Raw genomic sequence first — 26,490 nt, forward strand, 5'->3', positions numbered from 1 at the left:
AGACATGTTTACTTTTATCAGACAGAAATGTTTTTAATGATTTCACTGTTACTCTATTCCGCGCCTATGATGCAACAGCGCCGCAGTTTAGGTGTGTAAAATGCAATTACTTTGATTATAAATGTGTGTCAAAATATGTCACTGCAGATAATATGTTAATACTATCTTTTGTGAGTGTGTGTTTCTCTTCATTGTGCTTGCTGCCCTGCTCTCCTCTTCCTCATCAGTATTCAGGGCAGGTACGCTCCAGCACGGACCCACAGCTCAGTAACTAATGGAGGGGCTGATGGGAGCCTGATGACGACCACAGGGCCATTTGTACACACACACACACACTCTCACACACACACAATGCGTTTGTACAAACACAAACACTCTGGTCATTTCCAGGCACATCTGCACCCCGCATCATGCAGGTAGCAGCCAGCTAAATTAATTATTCTGCCTATTTTATATTGGTGATTTTTTTTTACTACACATGGGATGCTGTTTGATAAATTTTAGCATCTCTCCAGTATGTGAAGAACAATTATAGAGCAAGGCATCATCCTCTGCTGCCTGTGTTGGGTTTCCTGCTGCTGCTGCTGCTGTTGCTTTAAATGCTTGGATTTTGCCTTCTACTGTGTCCATTGTAAACTTCTCGAGTGAATCACTGCCCCTCTAAGTTGATTGCCAGGAAGTGCAGGGAATTAAAAAATGAATGCTACACCGGGGTCAATGCGTTAGAGTGGTATACATGTGCAATATAACTTAAACACAGGTGCTTATGTTTTATGTGGAACTTTCTTTAAAAAAAATCCCTTAAATTGATCAGAATTGAATGGCCACTACTGGTTTACTCAAATGCACTCAAAAAGAATTTAGACCTCCTTCATGTTTTCATTTTTTTTTATGTTGCAGTCTGATGCTACAGTAAAATGAATCTTTTTTTATTCTCATTAATCTCCAGTCAGTACCCCATCATGACAAAGTGAAAACAGAATCATAGAATTTTTTGCAAATTAATTAAAAATAAAAAAACTGAAATATCACATTGATATAAGTATTCAGATCCTTTGCAAAAACACTTGAAATTTAGCTCAGGTTTTTCCTTTTACTAATAAATAAATTGGACATGATTTGGAAATGCATGCACCTCTCTATGGAGGGCTTCCCAGCTGACAATGCATATAAGAGCAAAAACCAAACCATGAGGTCAAAGGAAGGCAACAAAAAAATGCATGCTGCACTAGAAGTTCCCAAGAACACAGTGGCCCCCATAATTCTCAAATGGAAGAAGTTTGGCACAACCAGGACTCTTCCAAGAACTGATTCCCTGGACAAACTGACTAATCAGGGGAGCAGGGCCTTAGTAAGAGAGGGGACCAGGGACCCTATGGTCACTTTGAGCTCCAGAGATCTTGTCTGTCGAGATTGGACAGAGTCCCAGAAAGACAGCCATAGCTGCAGCCCTTCACTGATTTGAGTTTTTTGCTGGAGAGGCTAGACAGAGGCCTCTCCTCAGTGCAAAACACATGAAAGCATGCTTGGAGTTTGCAAAAAACACATGGAGTACAATGGAATGCTGAGTGTAGATTAATGACAAAAAGTATATGTTTTTCTGTAGCATCTGGCTGCAACAATGGCGAAATCAAAAACAGTGAAGGAGATCTGAATACTTTCTGGATGCACTGCAGATTGTTTGTATGAAATAAAGATCTTTGTGTGGACAATAGTCCAATATATTTGGTGACAATTTTGCTGGTAGCAGCTAAGAATGCAGTCACTTGGAAATGGCGCAAAGCAGACCCTACTCCTCTGCAAGTCAGGCAAGAGATCTATGGAAAGACTAATGAATATTTTGAATTCAACAATCAAGATTATCAAAAGCAGACTCTTCAAGGGGAAACTAATGAAACCCCGGATGAAGACAGAGATGTTTTTAAAATGTAGGAGAGGTTCTGTATCCCACTGACATGAGCTATGAATGTATATATAGTGCTTTTACATGCATTGTTTATTTTTTTTAATTCCAAAAGGAAAATCAAGTACTAGTTAAAAGAAAAGATATGGGAATTGAGATGTGAAGAAAATCTGTCCCACACTAAAAGATTTTTGAGACCCCAGAAGTGATGACAAATTGACAAATGAAACAGTTTTGTCCTATAAGAGCAGGCTTTCCCAAACTTCAGTATGCTGTGGACCTGAAATCCTCTAGGGTCCACCAACCAAAACATAAGACTGAAATATTTAGTTTTATTAAGAATATTTGTGTTTCATGAACAGGGAATTACAATACAAATACTTTGCTTTCCGATACATCAGCATTACTCAGAAAGTGTTTCGGTAGTCACAAAGTACAATTAATGAACCGCTGCCATTTCTTTTGTTTGAATCAGGCATTTAATAAACGTCACTTAAATTTTCTTTTCAAACATTTCTCTTTGTAGTTTGTGGCACACCAAACTCTTCCTAAGTAGCATTTATGTCTCAGAAGACCGTGATAAATTGTTAAAGTAGGGAGCAAGAAGCGTAGTACAATGTCTAACATAGTGTCACCAGTTAATCCAACACCAGTTAGACTGCGACACCAGTTATATACATCAGAAAAAATAAATGATATTAAGGATTTCTAAGTCTTAAATAATAAGATATTATCAAGTGTTTTATGATAACTTAAATTGTGACTTAAATACTTTTTAAATTTTCATGATTTTCCATTTTTGTAAATGACTTCTCACAGCCCACCTACACTACCTCTGGGGCACATTAGTGGGCCCTGACACACTAATCTTACTAAACCTCACAGTAAATAAACACAGAACATGGTGGACATGAAGAATTGACAATCATAGTGAGACTAGTTTTCACTGAAAAGTCATAAATTGAGTAAAAAAAATTAAAAATACAGATGAAATAAATTGATTTGATTGTTGTTGTTTGGTCGGGCCATAAATATAATTTATCTATAATTAAAGACTAGGAAATAGGCAAACCTCTAAATGTGAAAATGATTTGTTCTTGTCACTGGTTTATATTGTCAGTTTAGTATTGTCTGGAAATTCGGGTAAAGTAAAAATGTGAATGAATTTGGGGGCACTGATGTCTTTTCTACCCTCTCCTTTGGGTCAGAGTTGCGACATACTACACTGAATAAAATACAACTTGATAAATGTTGAGTGAACCAGTTATGAAGTATTGAGTTCTTTTTGATCACTTAAAGTCCCTGGAAAGTGATGAAAAAAAAATCTGTATTTTAGGTTTGTTGTATGACAGGCCACTTTGTGATGAACCACCAGGCCAAATTTCAGTCATGAAAAACATCTCTTAAGTTTATAAAATCAAGCTTTAAAATAATGAAAAAAAGAGGCAGTAAAATCTGCTCTAGGATGGTGTGGGCAAGTCGGTTAAATGAGCTAAAGCTACACTCACTCAAGAGAAATACAATCTTCTTAAATTTTAACATGCCTTTGATTAGAGCAGAGAGACAGAAGTTGGGGATTCATTTGACTGTTTTCTGGTACAAATCTCTCTGTTATGATGCTTTTCGTGACCAATAGCTGACTGTGGCTTATATATGTATTTCTATTGGAAAAAAAATTCAGTCTATGTAAAACATAGGGCTCTAATATTAGTTTTTACAGTGAATGTAATAAGGCAATTGATTGCATCTGTGAGAGTCACACACAAGGGTAGGGGCAGTTTTTCTAATTGCAAAAGGCAGATACACTGATTTGTTGTCAAACCTCAGATTTTTAGACCCAGTATAATTTCTTGATAAAAGTTCTTGTTAATAAATTCATGAGTTGAAGTTAGAGCCACGGCTCCCTTTTGTCTTGTTTGCGTGTGTTAACTTCACTAAACAGAGGCTTTTCTCAAAGTTCTGCATCAGGCTGCCTTCTTAGGTCAGCACAATTCCTAGTTGGCTATTGTTTTATTCCACATGACAATCCACGGAGTCGGATGCTTAGCTGTTCGGGGGGTTCCCCCACACTATCAGAGATGGCATCTTAAATATTGAACAAGTTTAATATTTATGATTTGAAATTGGTGCAGGTGCTGGAAGTTCAGGAAAAATCTTGAATGATAATGGCTGTGTAGGTTCATGGCTATCCAAATCTTTGTCAAGGGGGGTAACTTGGTCAATCTTTTGAACAATTAAAAAAAGAAGGAACAAGAGGACTTTGCTTAGTTTGTTTGAAGGGCAAAATCAGGCCCAAAATCAGTCCGCTTATCTAGTAGAGTGTGTACTTCACATTCGGTCTGTCAAATCAATCACATATAAATAATCTTAGACTTAATATCTCTGTCAGATAACAACATGACTGTATCTATCCATTTTCCTTCTGCTCCCTCATGTTCCCTCATACAGGGTATCTCCCTCGTCCAACTTTTCCTTTACCTTTTCGTCTTTTCCTTTCCCTTCCCTTTTCCTCCTTCTCTTCCTCTTGCTGAGCTCGGGCCAAAGAGCTGACAGCCAGCGACCTCAGGGGTCTCAAAGGCTCCCAGGGAGAAAGGTAATGGGCCCAACCCCGGAACACACTCTCACTTCTCGGCACACATGGGCCTGCCGGCTGCTTTGATCCGGTAGCCCCTGCTCGGGTCTCCTGACGCCCGGTGAGGAAATTCATAGGAACAACTGGAAGAGGCCTGTGTTTATTCAGCTCCTTTAATGAGGAGGGAAACGGATTATCGGGGGCCTAGATCTCCCCGAAAAAACATGGGGAAAGAAAACTGCTGCTCCTTCCAGATGTTGCTCTATCGCTGGTCACTCTGAAGGAATCCAAGTGAGAGAGAGAGAGAGAAAGAGAGAGAGAGGGGAGGAGGATTTCAGCATGCAAGAGGGAGAACTAGCGGCTGACCAGAGAATTTCCTCATGTTTTCTCTCTTCTCCTCTGTCTGGCCAGATGTGGGAGCTGGCCGGCCCAGAGGAGAGCAGCCGCCCAAGCACAGTGGGGAAAGCTGGGGGAGCTTACAGACATATTTTTTTTCTGTTTGGGGAGGGGAGGGGGGTTCAGAAGGTGTAGGTTACTAAAGCTCTCAGGCATAAGCTTTTCTTTAAGCAATTTGTGCTGTCTTAAAGAGAAAAAGAAGCTATTTCCTGAGCCTGTCCTGTAACCTCTAATGTGTTATTTTTCCAATCTTTTCCACATAGTTTCATTGTAATCCTCATTAACGTACAGAGGAGAGTGACGTGAGAGCACGTGTAAAAGCCTGTTGGCCTGAGGATTGAAACAGAAGCCTCATCTTTCACCTACAGTAGCTTCAACTATGTCTACAGGTGGTGCTGGTGACTACACTTCTGTACCTGCAGACACAAAGCTCACTAAGGCTGTGGGTCACGCTCTTGACCCTTCAGCCAGAAGACTGACCAGATCAATATGTCTCTCAATTGTCAAACCATTTAGGAGAGGATTACGGGTCAGACACTGGTCACAGATCCACACTCACACAGAGGTCAGAGGTCAGTCTGCGGTGCACATTTACATGTGATTTTCACTTATCAGCTCTTGTTTAAAGAAGCACCTGTGGTGAAAATATTTTAAATAAAGGAATCACTTTGAGGAGTGTCCAGCCCCCACATCCAAACCTTATCCTAACTCGTAGTGTCGAAGTTGAAAAGAGCGTCTGATTGCATCTTTGACATCAGATCATCCTGACCTTCATCCTCCAGACCACTGAACCTTTAAGGGTCAAGGTCAGGGCAGTGACTGACTGAAGAAGAGGCGTCTCCTGTGTGTGAGTGAATGTGTGAGTGAAAATGTGTGTGTGAAAAAGCTTATGACAGCAGAAGCTTAAAGTAAGCAAAGATTATGATCCTAATTATTCAGCTACTGTCTAATGGTTACTCAAATATATTTACAAGACCCACTGTGCTAGTAAGCAATAATGAATCCTGTATGTGTAATCACACTTCATACTTCATAACTATAAAATACACTTAAGTAGATCATTGAATCTAATATAGGAAGACACCATTTAATAAGTCTTGATTATAAAACTTGCATAAATCTTGTCTTTATTAGATAGAAACAGCTAAGGCGATTTCTTAAAATGTCAGTTTTAATACACTATAAAATGATGACATTACAGTTTGTATCTATGTAGCTATCTTCTTAGCTTAATCAAGACATGATTCAACAAGATATTATCAAACTATTGTTGCAAATAAGACATCTAAATCAGATGGCTCATTTTCATAGGCTTAGATTGTTAAAGATGTATTCATTATAGATGATTGTTTTTTTCCTTGATGAAATGATTAAAACACACATTTTTCGTAAGCATAAATCCTATCATAAAAGGCCAAAAACATGACATAAAAACCCAAATTTGATTACTTTTGGCACATTTAATGCCTCTTTTCTATCAAAATAACATACAGTGGTATAAACATAGCATAGCTACAAAAAAAAAAAAGGAAGAAGAAAAAAAGAATAAATGTAGCTAGAAACTAAGAGTAGATAAAGACATGTCTTGGTCTAATAACCAGTGCCAAAAATCACACGAGGTGAAGTTTTTGTGCAAATTTCATGAGTCCTGAAGCAAAATGTAAAGACAGTTGTGGTGAAAGAGGTTTTAAAATGTTATTCTAGATGCCAAATAGCTCCAACCCCCCAAGAAAGTGTCTTTTTGTCTCTTGTCACATGAATCGCATGCTTTATTGTCCCGTTCAGCACAAATTGGTTAAGCCACTGCAACATCTCCCTGTAGCCACGGTGATGTGAAATGTCTCACTTCAGTTTAAAAATAGTCACAAACAGCTTAGTTAACAAGTTGAAGGTCATCTAAACCTTGTGTTACCAAACATTTACCTTGTTTACTGTTTACTTTTTTCATTTTCAATACATAACAAGTTCCTTTGTATGTGGTAAAGTTCATGTCATAATCTTTGATATACCAAAGAGTCCTTCTGCTCTCCAAACAGAAAGTCAGTCAATCTTAGTTTAAAAAAATCAAAAATGAAACAAAAACAGCTGTAACTGGGGTGTTGATGGTCTAACGGTTAAGTCAAACCTTTTGTATGCAGGCAGCCCAGGTTCAAGTCTGGCCTATGGCTCCTGTCCCTCATGTTAATCCTTACTCTCTCGTCAATTAAATTCAGTTTATTTCAACTCAACAAGCTTTACTGGCATTAAAAACATCTTCACTTTGATTGCTAAAGCAATTTGCAAATGTGTGATAACACTAAACAGAAAAAAGTTTTACAATTGGTATCAAAAATCGAGGTTTAACTTTAGAATTATAAAAACAGAGAAATTCTATAATAGTATATTTTACTCTCTCTTCCCTGTTTTCAATTAATTCCAAGGCATAACAAGCCCAAAATTAATCTTAAAAAGGGGTAAATGCAAAGTAGTGGAATCTCTAAATGCAACAAAAAGGGAGATTAAACATGATTAAATACAGAACATCTGAGATGAATTGTTATTCAGTATCAACATTGTTTGATAGCCCTTAAAACAATAAATTAATGGTTACTGTACTTATAAATAAAATGCTGAGCTTGCAAGCCTTCTCAGATTTTTAGTTTTTAAGTCCTTTTTGTTTAAATGGGGTTTATCATTCACTCCTGGCACTTTAAGAGATCAACTTTAAGAAATAAAACTGAACAAAATCAGCAAAAATACCATACTTTAAAATCCATTGTGGCAGCATTAGCTATTTATTTATTTTAATATTTATTTGGGGGTTTTATGCCTTTACTTGCAGAGAGGAGGAAAGAGGATTGAGTCATAAACAGGGATGAGAGAGTAAGAAATAGCATGAGAAAAGGGCCTTAACCTTGGCTGGAGTACCTTTTAATAGTTATTTCTTTGCGTTTTATAGCTTTTGAGTAATGGTTTAAAAGTAATGGTTCATGTGGATAATGTGAAATATGTGGATGTACAAAGAGCTTCTCTTAAAATTTAAACTCTAACCCTTTAGTTGACACTCGACTTCCTCAGTCAAGTTTTCAAGAGTTTGTTTAGAGATTAAATCTATATAACACAAACTTTCTTCAAAGAAAGTATTTCCCCAAAGTCTCATACATGTGGAGAAACTACAATGAGAAAAAAAAAAGTTTCAAGGAAACACTTACCAACTGTGAAGCAGAGGAGAGCTTCCTTCACAGTCCTGCAAAACATAAGAGAAGAACATCAGTGTCCAAAGTCTTCAAACGCACTTTACATCCTTCAAACAGCTGTCTGTAAGAACACAACAGTCAACCACAGGTCTAACTGTTCCTGTTGGTTTATTACAATAAATATTCATAGCATTCTGCAAACATACTTCTTACTGACCAATAAAATTCCCCCCAAGGCTGTTTCAAGCTTGCAACAAGATCTTACGTATGAATGGATAAACCTGAATAATCTCTGGAATCACAGCCTGCCATTATCATCATACTGTTGTTTTGTGCTCATTTCTGCTGCAGGCTTTGTGTTGTTTGTTATGAAGTTATATTACAACCCGAGGATATGGAAAGGACACTGCAAAGACACGCATTGAATACATCAAAGCTTAAAGGAAAGATTCTCTTTTTTCAGGAAATATATGCATTTAAATAAAGGGAAAAAAACAATCTGCTTTTATACATCACTCACAACACAATCGTGTAAAAATACAGACTCCTAGACAAAATGTTCCTCAGTTTTCAAAAATGTCAGGCCCCTGTTTCCAGAGTAAAGAAAATAATCTTTGACTTCTCATCAGGTCAGTGTAGTTTAAGGTCTCTTTTCATACTTAACTAAAAGCTGACACCTCATATGCAAACTTCATACACTTATGCTATCTCAGGGTCATGGTAACTGTAATATTTGCTGATATTAGCACTGAATGATATTTGCAAAAAGTGCCGTTTTGATATATTTTTCGCATTCATTTTACCCTCTACCTTTATAAGCCTTCCAGGGCCTGCTGCCAAGAAGCATCTCCACAGCATGATGCTGCCACCACCGTGCTTTACAGTGGGGATGGTGTGTTTGTGGTGATGTGCAGTGTTTGGTGTCTGCAAAGCCTAGCGTCCTGTCTGATGGCCAAAAAGCACAACTTTGGTCTCATCAGACCAATGAACTTTCTCTCACATAACCATGGAGTCTCCCCACACGCCTTTGGTGAAAACTAGTTGGCATTTAAAATGAGTTTTCTTCAACAGTGCTTTCCCTTTTTGCTACTCTCCCAGAAAGCTTTGACTGATGAAGAACCCAGGCAACAGGTATTGTATGCAGATCTCTCATCACAGCCGCTGAAGCTCCTTCAGAGTAGTCATAGGTGTCTTGGTGGCCTCACTCAGTTTGTGAGGACAGCCTGATGTAGGCAGATTTACACATGGCCCATGTTCCTTCCATTTCTTTATGATGGATTTAACTGAATTCTGTGGAATGTTCAGTGGTTTGGAAATGTTTTGGTATTTATCTCCTAATTTATACTTTTCAACATCCTTTTCTCTGAGTTGCTTGGAGTGTTCTTTTGTCTTCATGGTGTAATGGTAGCCAGAAATACTGATGAACCAGTGACTGGACCTTTCAAACACAGGTGTCTTTATACTACAATCACTTGATACACATTCACTGCACTCAGGCGATTCCCATTTCATTAACTGAGACAACTAGCACCAATTGGCTAAAACCCTGTTGAATTAGGTCAGTCACTTTAAGGGCGTGAATATTCATGCAGTCACTTATTTTACCTTACATACTTTTCTTTAATTGACAATACTTTGTAGAAATCTGTTCTCAGTTTTACATTAAAGAGTTTTTTTCTCAAACAGCAAAATTATATTGATCATGGCTGATTTATAAAACCAATAAAGGCTAAAATATCCAAGGAGAAGAATACTTTTAATAGGCACTGTAGACCCTATTGTATCAATGTCTTTCTTCTCTAACAGAGGCCAAATTTACACAACTATCTAATCAGTCACATATAAATGATTTTTCATTGAAAGGACTACTTCTCCAGGTAAAAATACAGGTGAGTTAATTTTTTAAAATAAGCCACAGCTTTGGGAGCAAGATTTCAAGCCCCATCTTTTTCAGATCAAAGGTTGAGCCCCGAGATACTATCACTAAAAGAGATACAAACGAAAATACAGGGCCTTCTATAAATTTAACAGTAATTTATCAACATTTTCTGAGTGACATTAAACTTTATTTTCAGTGATCTTAGTGTTATAAATGCTGAGCCAAAGCCAACACTTCCTTGTTTCTTCCCTGTACAGTACAGCGTGAAGCTGTTATAGCCTCAATCAGCCTTTAACCCCTGCCCTGAGACAAGGTAAAGGCATCCATTCCCCTGACTCCAGGTCAGTAAGTAAGCTTGTATTTTTGGATGGCTGCTGCTGATTGTGTATGCACTTTAATAAGTGTGCTGCAGGTCAGGCAGATTTATAGGCCCTTGGTGGGGTGGAGGGACCAGACTCCCTTGGCCTCCAGCTTCCCTCTGCGCCATTACGCCAGAGTGAGATATAGTGGGATATTGATCCCAATGCCACTTCATTTTGCAATAACTATTACACGATATTCTCCCGGGCTGCGTGTGGCTCCTGATTTATGCTGCCTTGCTATTTACATTAGCAGTAAGTGTTTTTCTATACAACCTGCGGAAGGTCTCACAGCTGCACAAATGGACATGTGAGCATACGTATTCTGTACCATACCTGTCTTTTTGCTGCCTTTGATGCCTTTCCACAGAGGCAGGGGTGCTTAACACACCGCCGCCTGCTAGGTGAGTAATGGAAGATACGACATATAAGCATATGGAAGAATACAGCCCAGCCTTCATTACAGTTTTGTGACTGACCTTGAGGCAATGTTATTCTCCTGTATTATAGCTTAAATACCTGCTTGATCACATATTCTCTCTATATTATTCAAAGGGATGTTTTTGAATTATTTAAGGTTATTTAGTCCCTGCCAATCCATTGAGATGGAGCAAAAATAAAAAAGAGACGTATATGTGAAGAAGGAAAAAATATGTGTTAAATAATGTGTAACTGCATTAAAATATAATCTAACATACCTAATAGACTGACGATACATTAAAAATCATGAGAGCTGACAACACTGCGCCACAGGATGAAAACATCTTTGCCAAAAACTAATTTAATCAATTTCTTCTCATTTGCAAATGATATGATATGAAGAAGCTGTTGTCATGATCAGGATAATTAGGATACACAACCTGCACCGTCACCAGCTGCACACTCCAGAGCTGGGTCTCTGCCAAAGTGGTTTCCCTTGCAGTGCCAGGCTGGTGCTGAGTGTTTGTTTACACACAGAGGGAAGCCGTGTCAATGGCATAGTAAGAGTCATGAATGGGGAGGAAGGGTGGGAGAAAGACTCTGTTAATACTGACATTCCCACAGGCAGCCCCCACAGGGGTGCACTGCCCCAGATGCCAGCACTGCTACACAGTGCCACAACAGGAAAACAAAAGGACTAATGACCCTTAATTGCTTTGGAGCCGTTTAAAATCAGATGAGTCTCGCCCAAACTGCAGTATGTAAATCAAATCCCCCTCCTCGCCCCTCTTTCCCTCGGTCAACCCCCTAAGCTCTCTCCCCTGGCACAATCAAGTCTTTTTTCGCATAAGGGGGCGGGCAGCTGAGCAGGCTTGCTGCCAAGTGAGGGGAGCTGGCAAGCGTGGTAATGTGCAGACACTTGTTGCTACAATGGCTGCCTGTTACGCCAGCACATGGTAGAAACAGGGCGTCTAAAGGGGTGTGTGTAAGGAGCAGATGGGCATACTATAGGCTGCACGTGCTCCCGTATTAAACATGGTAATAGAAAAGACGCGTGCTCCACTCTTGGCTTTCAAAGCTTGCAGACACTGCGCGCATGTCCCATTCATTAAAAGGTCCATTCATATGCAACACCAAGTTTGATTGTACATAAATGCCCCATTAAGAGAGTAGGGGGTCTGTTTGTAGGGTGTGTGCGAGTTTGCACAAATGCAATTGCAGCTGCATGTTTGCATGTGTGTTGACATATCTTTGAATGTTAGTTTGTTTTGTGCATCCTTGAAGGGATTAAAGATGCTTAATTTATTTGTGGAGACTGCATATTGAATTTTATCTTGATCAGCAGACTTACATAACTTTTGCTTTGACTATTTTTACACATTTTTAATCTGTTTGTGCAGATTTATCATGAAAAAATATACAAAGTAGAAGTGAAAAAATTAGATTTAATGCTAAAAATTTTAAATTATGTGTTTACAGTCCTTCAGTATTTAAATATTCCAGTTAAACTTGTTACTACATGAATGAAGAAAAAAGCAACCAAAAATGTGCATATTTTACTGACATAATTAAATTAAATGATTAAGATGTGTAGTTTTCTGTTTATTGTCTCCTTTTGACTTCACTCTTACAGCATATGATGTTTGATGGACTGAGCTGCAGACAAGGCAGGTGTCTAAAGCCCCTGACCCAGTGAGAGGTGAGCGATGTCCTCCAGTGCCCCTGGGTGTCCCAACACTCCCACCAAACCCATTAACATCCAGCCTTAATGCATTTTCTATATATCTGCATGCTTTTCTGCTATATATGGAGTCTCTGGTGATTTAAGGACAGCAACAAACCTGTCCTATTTTCAGAGTGACATTATTGATAGTCTGTCACTTCCAATTGTAGGTAACTGCTAATGGTTGTTTTATGGTGCGTATGTCAAATCTGATGTGTGCATTTTTTTCCCCAATGATGTCACGTAACCATCTGCTGCTTTTTGTTTTATCTGAGTGTAATGATTGCCTCAGTAGCACACTTTTATTGGGACAAAAATGTATGCCTTTTCATGACAAAAACTGTGACTTTTGTGGAAATTTTCTGAACAGAAACACCTCAAAATATTCTTTTTTTTTCTCAAAATTTTGTGCAAAAAAAGAGGAAAAATATAATAATAAAAATACTTGCATGAAATATAACTAAGAAAGGATGCATTTAGTTTTATATGTTCAATTTGAAAAGCTTCAAAACAGACCAACACCCTCTCCTAACCCCTCTGCTCTTTATCCACTCCACTGTTTTCTCCCTGTGAACCTGCATCCCCTCTTGTCATGGATTAGCCTCCATACTTGCATGAACAAAGCCGCAGTCAGCATGTGTTTATGTGTTGGTCCATGTGCCATGTGAAGAGGGGACGTGTCTCCCACTTGTGTCCGGATCTTAGAGGACCTCAATTTGTTTGGCATTAATCAGAACACCTGCATAGAGAGTGCCCTGTGTCAGTGGCGCACTTTGTGTCCCGATGGTTTCCTGGGTGTCACGCTCTTTGTTTCCCCACTTGAGTCATCAGTGTTGTTTGAAATCAATTTAACGAGTGTGCCTGAGACTGATTTGAGTATGCAAATGCTGGAATGGGGAAAAAGTAGAGAGAAACAAACAGGAAAAGATGAGCAGAGGGGGGCGAAAAAGGCTAAAGAGAAGAGATCTGTGTACTTGGAATTGTTTTGAAATTAAAGAGCAATAAGCCATCAAGTGTAAACAAAAGACAAAACCACCTAGGAATAAAGTAAATTTGGCTCTTCAGTACAATGACACTGTCCTGCTCCTCTCTCAAGGACAAGGCATGCAAGAATGCAATGTTTGAGTGGAAAAAGAACAAAAAACCATGACAGGACAAGTAAGACTAGGTCAGAGAGAGGCCAGGAAAGAAAGGGAGAACAAGAAAGAGGTAACAGAGGAAATATATGAATAAATTCATGGGGCACAAAATGAAAAGATAGATGGAGGGGAGTGGAGTAAAAGGAAAAAGGAAGGGGGTTGGAGTCATCAGTAGAAGATTTTTATTGTCCGGACACAGGAGATGCACACAAAAGCACTGGGAAGATTCAATTAAGTATCATATGCAGTGACCTTATTGCCATGGTTACGGAACAGTGGAAAATATTAATCAAGCCTGCACTTGCAAGAGGGAGAAAGATGGTGGAAGGAGAGATAGAAGGAGGAGAGAGGATAGTGGCAAAATCTAAGTATGTATTTTAATGTATGTGCATGATAAGAGGAAAACAGTGCATATTAGCTATAACCCACAGGTTTTAACTCAACATTCATGGTTTTTCACAGTTTACAAAAATTCTATTTGCAATAGTCCCTCCAAAATCAAAAACGCATTTTTCCACCACTAAATTAAGATCTATAAATCCCAGCGTAGCTTAAAGGTAGCATTAGTTTCCTTTAGCTTCACTGATGAGCATAAAAGACTGGCCATGACATTCAGACCTCCTTCTGAGAGGTGAAATGGACACATACAGAGTGAGAAAGCATTATTTGTTTCCATAGTGTGTGCTTTAAAGCTCCAGTGTGGATTTTTTAACCAATTATAAAACAGACTAAAATTGACACTGATGTTTTTCAGTAAGCTAATAAAGCTAATGAGATCATCTGACTATTTTTTTTGCTATTTTTCATGGCTGAAAATGCTGGTGTGGGGTAGGCATCAGAAGAAGTGGTTAACAACACACTGCAAAGACAGCTTCTTTAAATGATGAATCACAGCAGTCTTGATGAGCGATACATTTGACTGTAAAAAGCAGAGGTGTCCAAATCCCGATTGCAATGCATCAGATCAGAGCCAATAAAGGCATTTTTTAATTGATCTGAGATCAGCGATTTGATCCTATCAGCCCACAATTTGCAGAGGCTGACATAAACGTGCAAGTAAGACAACAAAGTAGCAACATTAACAACCCCATGGTTTAAATGTCAGTGGCATGAAAATACTTCAAGCTTGAGAGTGAAAACTGTCCAACAGATACTTGCAGCATCTGTAACACGACCGTTTATTAATACTACCAATTTGATTGGCATATCCAAACTAAACATGCAACAGAATATGGTGACTTCCCTTTAGCAACAGAGGAGAAGGCGGCTACAGTGAAAGAATAAATCCTGGACTTCAAGAGGACAAGGTAACTACCCTTGAGAGAGGGATAAGACAACAAAAAAAAATCACAGAAAAGGATTTGACAGAAAAGGCTGTTTAGACATGTGTATGACAAATCAGCTGTGTGTCCACAGAGGGCGCTTGAGTCAACACAAACCAAAAGTTCCTTACAGGAGCTTTAATCTATTTGGTGTATCGCGGCTTTTGCCATGCATGATGTATAGAGTGACTATATCACGAACATTGGATTACAAATTATGTGGACGTTTTGAACCTTCAGCGTGCATGTCTCGCTGGAGTTTTGCTTTTCCCATTGTCCCTGAACGCATCTCTCATAGCAGAGAGCTCTCTTCCCGTCCATCCAGAAAACCCTCCTCCGCACATGCGCGTTTTGTATCAGTGGAGGAGAGAGGGGGCAAACGCTATGGGTAAACTGAGCAGCATGGCGAGATAAGACTAGTTATCTGTGCTCAGAGACGAACAACAAGAAACAGCACTGGGTCTGTGATCTGCCAGGGGTTAAGCTTTAAAAAGGAAGAGGTCGAACTCACATGGTAGTCATTAAAATACGCCGCAAGATGACTCCGAGATAACGGCAGCAGTAACTCAACACGTCACTAAAGAATTGTTGAAAAGCCAGGATTTAAAACTTTTATAAAGACACTTAACCCAGAATACGTGATTTGCCTGGGCTCAAGCACTGTGCTGAAAACTCCCTGCCAGAGTCAAACACGTCAGAGAGAAGATGGACCAGCAACGGACAAATGTGACCCACTTCTCCACAACTACGGAGCCTTATCTCAGCCTAACAGCTCACATCGACAACGCAGAGTTAAAATGTTCCTGCCTCCAAACGAGCTTTATTCCCCCTATGATCACACAGGGGAGCTTCTTAAATAAGCTCTACAGATGCTCCCATGTTATGAAATTGTCAGAAACTGCTCCAGTGTTCATCAGCACATATAACAGACTAATGTAATCACAGCTGTGCGCCTGAATGGTGGACTAGACTGCAGGGTTTTAGCCATCGGTTGCATGCAGGATTGGTGAGTTTTGTGTAGGTTTGCTTCACCCTTTATGAGGAAAATAATCATTTTACAGTTAGCAAGAGTAAACATAACACAGAAAACATTTCAGGACTGTCCATACATAATAAAAGACAGAGTATTTCGTGATTTATGTATGTTTGATTTGTTAGTAAAAGTTTAAATTAAGTCCTTGTCAAAATAAAACTGTGCTAAATTTGACTTTATATTGACTTTTCCCCTGTCTGCATACAATTTAATAAAAAATCCAATAGAACAATCTATTTTAATTACCAAACTCTAGTCATTTGGAGCTGAATAAACATTATACAGCCACTTAGAGGACATTTCAAAGTATCGCGATATATATAGTGTATCAAGATAGAGCAAAAATATATATTGGGATATCAATTTTAGGCCATATCGCCCAGCTCTACTCTAGCAATGTATTGATTGTTAATGCTCCTATTGTGATGAGGATAACATTGTGATAACTTCCAACCCTAGTGAGAAAGAAATGTTAAAGAAGGGATGTCAGTGACTGTTCCTGCTAAGCTTAGGGTCAGTGCTTTCCAACAGTGGAGCTTTCTTTAAAGACAATCTTTGTTTTTACTCCAATAAGTGAACTATATATTTAAATGAAAAACAGCCATCATGCTAAAATCAACATTCCCCTGGCCCCAGATGTAAAATGAGCCCAATTCAAAGCTCATTTCATACTGGGTTGAACTCACTTTGCAGCTCACAAAAAATTTGTTTTAGCTAGCTCTCTGTATTTCAGGTTGAATTTCAAGTTTCCAAGTGTCTGTTGATGCTTTCATATTGACTGAGGGAAAAAAAATCTAGCATTCATCACACATGACTGAATTCATTAATAACAAAACTCGCAAATGTTTGCTACATAAAAATGAAATGTTTTCATCCATCAGTGTGTTTTCTTCCTGTGTAATGGTAAACTTGCACATGGGTCTAAATAAATCCTCTGAAAAACAGCACTTGCATACTGTTACAGAGTCAGACGGAAAAATTATGACGATCATTTCAATCATATTCCATTATGATGTTCCTCTCAGTCACATTTCCCTGCACACTGCAGAAAGGGGAAAGTTGAAGATTGTTCTGTTTGATGAAGCTGTAGAGTGTTTGCTCGCTGTCTGCAGGGACTGTCTTGAAAACAATCTATCTGAAACTCCCCCGCTGAGCAAAATGTTAAATAAACAAAGGCAGGGATAAACAAAATCCTTCCATTTCAATGTCACTGAGAAGAAAGCTAACATTTTAATACTGCGATTGTGAAAAGGAGGTGGGAGCCATAACGCGATCATCGTTTAAACTTTGAACACATTATAATTTCTTATTTGTTTGCTTTCTCTCAAAACAGATAATTATAAATATGTTTGCTGTGGAAATATAATTGTTCAACTTGTTTCGACCAAATAATCCCTTTCTAAATGTTTCCTAATTTACCTGTCTTTCAGGGGGTGCTCTTCAGGACAATTGATGAAGGCCATTATTTATAATGTTGAAAACGTTGAGAGAATAAAGGAAGCTTAAAAAAATGAAAGTAAAAGTAGCTGTCTAGCAAAATTAAAATTTCAAATTTAACCAACTTTTACAAATTAATATAATGCAGTGTAAATATAAAGCAACTCAGGGACAGGGGCCTTATTAAGAGGGATTACCAAGAACCTGATGGTCCCTCTGACTGAGCTCCAGAGATCCTGTGTGGAGATGGGACAAAGTTCAAGAAGGACAACCATCACTGCAGAACTCCACTGATCTGGGCTTTATGGCAGAGTGGCTAGATGGAAGCCTCTTCTCACTGCAAAACACGTGAAACATGAAACACATGTTTTCAAAGGGGGTCTAAATACTTTCTGTATGTACAGTACATGTCTTTTTATTGAATATTTACTCTTATATAGAGCCAAGCTGAGCCAATGCTCATCCATGGTATCTTCAGTCTGGCCTGTTAATAGAATCAAGATTCATGCCCCATCTCAAGAAATGTTTTGTTTTTGTTCTGTCCTGTATCCTGTATAATATTCTTCCATATGATGCTACAACATTCAGTTCTTTAAAACAGAAAATATTGGCACCCCTGAATTTTTTCCAGAAAATACACCATTTCTCCCAGAAATTGCTGCAATCAACAAATGTTTTTGGTATACATGTTTATTTCCTTCATGTGCATTGGAACAACACAAAAAATCCAAAGAAAAAAGACAAAAATGACATAATTTTACACAAAACTCAAAAAATAGGCTGGACAAAATTATTGGCACTCTCAACTTAATATTTTGTTGCACAACCTCTGAAAAAAATAACTGAAACCAATCACTTCCTATAACCATCAACAAGCTTCTTACACTTCTCAACTGGAATTTTGGACCACTCTTCTTTTGTAAACTGCTCCAGGTCTCTCAGATTTGAAGGGTGCCTTCTTGCAACAGCAGTTTTGAGATCTCCTCATAGGTGTTCAATGGGATTTAGATCCAGACTCGTTGCTGGCCACTTCAGAAATTTCCAGCGCTTTGTCTCTAACCATTTCTTGGTGCTTTTTGAGGTATGTTTGGGGTCATTGTACTGCTGGAACACCTATGTCCTCTGATGCAGACCCAGCTTTCTGACACTAGTCCCTACATTGTGGCCCAAAATTTTTTGATAGTCTCAGATTTCATGATTCCTTGCACACAGTCAAGGTACCCAGTGCCAGAGGCAACAAAATAACCCCAAAACATCTTTGAACCTCCACCATGTTAGACTATAGGTACTGTTTTCTTTTCTTTGTAGGCCTCATTCTGATTTCTGTAGAATGACGTGCTTTTCCAAAAAGCTCTACCTTAGTCTCATCTGTCCACAGAATGTTCTCCCAGAAGGATTGAGGCTTACTCAGGTACATTTTTGCAAACCCCAGTCTGGCTTTTTTATGTTTCTTTGTCAGCAGTGGGGTTCTCCTCGGTCTCCTGCCATAGCGTTTCATCTCATTCATATGACCACGTATGGTCCAGGCTGACACTTTTGCACCCTAAGTCTGCAGGACAGCCTGAATTTGTGTGGAAGTTGACTGAGGATATTTATCCACCATTCCAACTATCCTGCGTTGCATTCTTTTGACAATTTTTCTCTTCCATCCATGTCCAGGGAGATCAGCCACAGTTCCATGGGTTATAAACTTCTTGATTATATTACGCACAGTGGACAAAAGAATTTCAAGATCTCTGGAGATGGTCTTGTAACCTTGAGATTGTTCATATTTTTCCACAATTTTGCTTCCTAAGTCCTCAGACGATTCTCGGCTTCTCTTTCTCTTCTCCATGCTTGGTGTGACACACACAGGCACACAACACAAAGGTTGAGTCAACTTTTATACATTCTAACTGGCTTCAGGTGAGATTTTTATATTGCCAGTACCTGTTGCTGCCACAGGTGAGTTTAAATGAGCATCACCTGCTTAAAATAAAATGATTTACCCACAGTTTTAAAAGGGTGCCAATAATTTTGTCCAGCCCATTTTTTGAATTTTGAGCAAAATTATGTCAACTTGTATTTTTTTCTTCGGATTTTTTATGCTGTTCCAATGCACATGAAGGAAATAAACATGTGTATACCAAAAACATTTGTAATTGCAACAATTTCTGGGAGAAATGGTGTATTTTCTGGAACAAATCCAGGGGTGCCAATATTTTCATCCATGACTGTAGCAGTCTGTGTCCAGTATATCACTGGCTTAGGAAAAGCAGATAACACTTTAGGCACTTTATACTTTAAATATTGAAAACTTATACTAAGTCACTTTGGACATACACAAACCGTGGAATACCTCAGGGTGCTGTTCTTCGCCCTCTGTTTTTTTTCTACTGTAAATTTCCACCAGCATAAATTATATACTGAGATAACATCAGCATTCAATGCTATGCCGACGACACCTTGCTTTATCTTTCCATTGGATCAAGTAACATTACGTGATGAGACAGTGCCAATCAAGGCTTTATTAAAAAACGGTTGTCACACCCAAAATAGGTCTGATTTTTCATTCATGATTACTCCAATGTGGTGAACCAAATGACACTGATAACAAAAGGAAAATAAATGTTAAAACTGTGGTTTCTAGCTTTGGCATGTGAGCAGAAATATTTTTAATACGTCACACATTTTCATCTGGTGGTTTGATACAATTTAACTGCACATGTATTTTAACAACAGTGGTGATTAAGACTTGGCTATGACTAAGCAGCAGTATTTAAACACTGTCTTAGCTGTACTGGCTGTAATATCCAGACTAATGACTGCTGAACTTTCTCCATAAAGGTTGCTTTCCTGTTTGAGGAAATTAAAGCAACTGAGTGACATCCTTCAGATCATAATTAAAAAGCTGTCACACTTGCCTCTGTCATTTAACAATGTCTGTGTTTTAATGACTTCAAACACCTTGCTCATCCATCCAAGCCCCACTATTTAAGTTTTCTTCTAGCAAGAAACATAAGCTTCATAAATGACCAAAAAGATCATACTTGGCAAAAACTTATGATTGCTATAAATTGCTAAAAAAAAACAAAAAACAAAAACAAAAACACAGCCAATAAACACAATAAATTGTGTGTACTTGGCACAAAAACACAAGTACGCAGTTGTAAATACATCTTGCAAATACATGTTTAAAGATGCACAAGAATAGGTTTATAGTGCTTTTCTTGTTATATATGATACCAAATTAAACACATACAAGACAATTTTATCACAATCTGTGAAGAGATTGCAGATAAAATGACTCAAAAATGGTGAAAAATAATTTGATTGCATTTTATTAAAGCATGAAAACAGAATTTTAAGTGTTTCGCTGCAGTTCCTAAACTCTAATGAGAAACTTTACTGAATATTGAGCTGTTATACAGAACTTTGATGAGAGAACTTTTTAAAGAAGTTGAAGTAAGTTGGTTCTTTTATGAGCGATTTGAAGAGTGACAGGCTGAGGTCATGCGGGAAATCAGCCAATAATGTCATAACTGAGTGATTTGAGTTCAACATTGGTTCCATCCCCTGCCTACTCTAATCCTGAGCCCTAGTGTCTGGAATTACCCCCGCCCATCCCTGTGGCATGTGAAGATCCAAGGGTGAGACACAGACTGAGGTGTAACAGTAGAGGGCCCAAGCAGAGAGGCTGTTAAAGTGCATGATGTGACCATGACCACTTCCAGAAACAATTTAATTCCGCAGCCTCAGCCATCTCCAGCTGATCTACTCCTCCAAGGTCATTAACTGTGCCACAGAAGGTCACATGATTAATGAGTGACAGACCCTCTGGTGCAATAACGTGTATGAACGTGGCCCATTAATTAGACAGGGGGGCCAGAGAGAATGAATGGCCAGGGACAGCTTGGCCCCCTCACAACCCCGTCTTTCCCAGACCCCATTTTTCATGTTCATCTGAACAAACAGACCCTGAAACCCTCATAATTAGGAATGCATGATAGTATTGGCATAATATCAGTATCTGCAGTGTAAAAAGTTAGTTGCCGTTATGTATGAATGTAATGTAGGATATTTCAGTTTGTGGCATTTTAAGCAGAATCAACAGCCCTCCGTAAGCTTTCTTTTTACATCCCCATTCTTTACACTTAAAGTGGATTCTAAGGACTGAAGGTGTAGGTCTGAACTGCATCTGCGTGAATTTTTAGCCATTGAGAAGAATGTATTTTTGTGTTATTTTCAGCTTTCTCAAGACTGTCTCAGGGAACAACCATGCAAGGATAAGGTGCTCTTCAGGTTTGGGGGACAAAATTTTAAGACTTGCCAGAATATTTGCAAACTTAGTTCATCGTATATTTCCAATATTTCCAAACCAAAATGAGTTTGGAAATATTGGCATGTTGTTTATCAGCAAAAAACAAATACTGTGCATTTATACTCAAATAACCTCTGTTCTCTTTCAAAAGCCAAAACACCCATTCTACTGCTGCTACTACTGCCTCAATGCTTACATTTTTTTGTAAACTTTTTTTTTTTTCACATGACAATATCTCAGTCACTTTAATGATCTCTACCATGGAAAAATCCCAAAATTTTTAAAAACTGCATCTATTTTGCTAGATAGGAGCACAGGAGAAAAAAAAATCTAATATGGTACAATAATGTTCTGTTCGGATTGAACAGTGTGCTGAAGTTTGCCCACATTTTTTGACACCTAAAAACAAGACATAGCCAAATACTGGACACCACTTCTATTATGTTGCCATTACATTAAATGTAGGGATTAACAATTTGGGAAAATGATCTAATTGTTTCAGCATCATAAGATTTTTAACTAGAATTATACCAAACTTTGAAATTGTATTATTATTGACCTGTTGGATGGAGGCCTTGCCATAACAACCATTCTATCACTGTACTTAATGCAGGTAAATGAAGCTAAGCAAAAATGTCAAAACAATGCATGCTTTTCCTATCTTATGCAGCCTAATGCAAACACATAAAACACAAACAGACTATTTCACTGATGACTGCAACAATGGGTGACTGGGACTTCTGTTTTTGCTGCCACTGTATCAAAACAATTATCAATACTGTATGATTTTTACTACCATATCAAAGCAAAAAATCTTTTATCATTACAACTCAAGTATGTATATCAAAATTTAGGTTTTATGAGTCTTATTAAGCATGGTTCAGGACAAAAAAGATCAAAATGCTGTTTAAAGTGCTGTGAGCGCTGGCCCCAGGTTGATCTGGGTATCAGGCATCAGAACGTTGTGTTGTTGCAGACCTTTTGCAAGACTATGATAAGCACTGTGCATTACTGAGGGCAATCTCAGAGAGGAAATGAAACATTCTGCTGCCACAGACTGGCTTTATTAGAAGACAACAAGTCCGGCCTCTCAGGATATACAGATCAGGAGATTTAATTGATGCTGACTGACTGTCAATGCACTCCTATAGCAGGGAGAAACAAGAGTGTTTAACACTGCTCCATTGTAAACAGTATTCATTTCTCAGTCTAATCAACTTAATGCAATTCCAATAAGTCCATTTCTTAGAGTGGCCGTGTTGATTTGAAATCTCATAGCCCCCTGTTTTATTTTCACCACTGCCAACAAATGTAATGGCTGCTAAGTATATTGGGCAATAATATAAGAATGCTCTACATCCAGTGCATGCATTTCAATTTTACCTTGAGGTCATAGCATTATGGATATACCCCAGTGGGGTCATTAATCATAAATACATACACTGTATGTAATAACAACCAATGGGGAGAAGTAGACTTGAGGGAAGCTTTCAGATGAGGACTTGTGTAAGACCAATGGTCGTATATGTAAACAAATCTCATCATTTCAGCCGGTGCACCTGGGTCTGTGTTTTCCCAAAACTGGCACACAGTCAGTCTGTCGGTGCATGTAACTAGAAGTAGGCATTTTAACTGTCATTGTTTCAGAAACATAATAAGCAGTGACAGGGTGAGCCACATTCACTCAGAGCACAACCAGGAAAACTACATCCTTTAGAAAGAGGGAAAAGAAGCATGAAGTGTGTGTTTGTGTAATGACGTTTTATCCAGAGCTGAATTCTAGGTCAGAAGATCTTTATCTGTCATTATGAATATGGAGGAATAATAATTTATGAGGCCTGCTGATAATAAACGTAATTTTGAAAGGTGCTGCTGACATTTTTTGCTACTTTTTTATAAATGAACAACAAAAATAAAATAAAAATATTCTTGCATCCTATCAAATATTGAGAGAACCCCTTGACCCTTTCTGAATAAAGCATCTCTCTGGAGATTTGACACACATCTCTCAGCACAGATCTGAAGACAGCCATGAATGTTGTTTGCCCTCTGATATATTTTTAATATTCAGATCATATCAAATATGTCCTCTTTCAATAATTGATCTATCTACTTGCAACATAACACATGCTGAGCTCTGGTATGTGATTTCTACGCCCCAGTCAGTGCATCTTCTTGCTTTTTTTTGTTAAGAAAAGCTTCGGCTGCTGGTTAAATGTGATGCACTTGGCTAGGGGAAGTACCCGGGGCGTGCTCTAGCGAACCCTGCGACCACAGAGTTGCTGGGAATAAAAATACACTGGTAATGCACTGACAGGAGAAATATTCTGAGAAGGATGTAATTTTTTGTTAAAAATTCTGTGTTATCAAATCATAAAAGCTATTTAGTAGTTGCAGAAATATCTTAAGTATCCTGCTTGTTGGATTTATGTGCATTTGTAAGTGGCTCAATGCACTTTTTTTCATTTTAAAATGAAAGCAAAGATATTGTGCCAAAAAATATATTGTTTTCAAAGGGAACACAATGTAACACAAACATATCAGAGTCTAATGGACTGAGTGTTTTTCATTCCATCTTTTGACCAACAGCATCTCCTGTGGTGGCTCATTTCCTTAGTGCAAGAGGGTTCCCACCCTCCATCGCAGCTAGGCTTCAGGGGGGCACGCTGGAGAAAATGCAAGATGGAGGGAAGGAGCAAAGTAGAAGAGGGGGAAACCACGCTGGGAGAAAGGAAATCTTCCATGTGCAGAAGCAGAGTGGCTAGAGGACATTTCACGCTAATGGCGGCCGGGCCAATTGAAATGACTGCGGCGCTGCATGATTTGAAGGTCAGGAGACAGCGGATTATATTCCAGTGGTGGCGAAGGGGGATTGGAGGAGTAAAATGGTGCCTCCCCACCATCCCTGCCCCTCCTCCTCCTCCTCCCCTCTTGAATTATTGCAGAAGATGGAATCAACATCGCACCAAACCCCACCTTTATTACGCTGACACCCGGCACAACATGAAACACATAGTATCGCTCAGGTTTCCTCGGCGTGCGTACATCATAGTCAGATATCCTGCTTTGGAAAATTCAGAAGCTTATAACACAACAAACCAACTTGCTCCCTCTACAGCATGCTACTGCTACTATCTTTCACTGTGTTAATAAACTATTTTTGTTCTCCCTAGTAGTGGCATTAAAAACATTATGCTCAATGGTAAATAAAGCAAAAAAGAAGATAAAATAATGAGAACTTGTGAAGGCCAGAGAATGAACATGCTTTTTCTGTAAACTGTGGATGCTCTTATTTCTATCCTTGAGAGGGAATCACAATAAAACAAGCTATTAGATTTCCTCCCCTCGACATGGGTGACGCACCATAAAAAAAAAGCAGGGCTGAGAAAGCACAATATGTATCCTGGCTAATGGATGAGGTTGAAAAGTTGGTCACACATGAGGAAAGTGTGAACTGATTTTGCACATGGCTGCAGTAACAAGTTTTAATGGGATGTGAATGACCGTATTTGTTTATAGTACACTTGTGCAAAGCAAAATGACATGATTATGATGTGCTTTAATCCAGTGTATACTAAGAATTAAGGACTCCAGCCTAGCATGCAAACACACATGAAAAACAACGAATAAGACAACAAAGATGTCATGAAGAATTCCAGAAATCAGGAACATTAATGTCAGAAGCCCTGAAGGCAATAGCTTCTCTGTCTGCTTCATGTGATTTTATAACATCTCCCAACAGCCAATGCAAATGTCTCAGGACCTCAGAACATCTGAATGCAAACATGCAAATATAAGACTTGTTGTTGCTGTTGTTATTAGCAAAACATCAGTATTGACAGGTATCTTGATATAGCTATTTCAAGTGTCAGCCAACAGTCTGCAGATACATGCAGTGCAGCATCCAATCAGAGCTGCTCTCTGACACTGACAGCGCCGACTTAGGCGTCTTATAGGAGGAGAGCAGATGCCACTCTTTGTGAACCGCCAATAGAGAAGTTTGTATCGTTAAAGGAATAAAGCACAGGCTTTTACTGCTACAATGGCATTCACATGCTGACAAAAGCCTCAAAACCAAATCAGGGAATTTAAATGACTCAAGTCAAATATTTGAACCATTCACTATTCTTCACAGAGAGCTAGGGGAAAGAGCTACTTTAAGAGAATATAGTTTGAAAAGACAGTCAGCCTTGAAGAAACAGCATACATCTCTTTTTACAGAATGTTTCTCTATAATAAAAGGAAAAGAAGAAGTTCTACAAGTGGAGCATTTTTGTGGAAATTTTGGGTTAGTATGTGCAAATATGTAAGTTTCAAAAAGTGGGACATTTTCTCTCCATACCAGAATAATTTTCTTTTATCAGGCAGTCTCAAAGAGCCTCATCAGGTAGAGGATCACAGTAACCTGTCCATGTGGTTGCAGGCCAATAAGACAGTCAGTGACCAATCCCATGTTTTAGACAGAATGAGCAACCACCCTCAGGTTAGGGGTTTAGAGTTCCTGAACGGGTTTGACATTTACTTATGCTCATGTCTGGAAAACTTTTACATAATAACAAATAAGGCAGGATAGGTAGAGGTGTTTCTTGAACCCTGATGCTATTTATCATGTGTCCCAGGGAGCTCTAAATCTTTTTAGAAGTAAATTACAGGTGTTTGAAGAAGATGCATTCAGTAATAGTTGTTTTGACTTATGTCACTGTGCTCTGTGACTCATGATTGGTTTATTTAGGTCTGTAATTGTTTTGTGTTTTATGTCTGTAACTTTGTTAAATTGACAGTTAACTGTCTTAGCCAGGAGACTAATGTAAATGAGATTCTTAATCTCAAT

General features: G+C 38.6%; 1 protein-coding gene across 1 annotated transcript in view; it reads right to left on the minus strand.

Moving 5' to 3' along the window:
- The window catches only part of zfhx3 (zinc finger homeobox 3), a 460,260-nt gene that overhangs the window by 235,659 nt on the left and 198,111 nt on the right, over positions 1–26,490 (minus strand). The window contains exon 5 of the mRNA XM_041786249.1: positions 8,063–8,097. The gene's annotated coding sequence lies outside the window, so the exon portion shown is untranslated. The remainder of the gene's footprint in view (positions 1–8,062; positions 8,098–26,490) is intronic.

The sequence above is a fragment of the Cheilinus undulatus genome, linkage group 1, assembly GCF_018320785.1.
Source record: "Cheilinus undulatus linkage group 1, ASM1832078v1, whole genome shotgun sequence".
NCBI classification, from domain to species: Eukaryota; Metazoa; Chordata; class Actinopteri; order Labriformes; family Labridae; genus Cheilinus; species Cheilinus undulatus.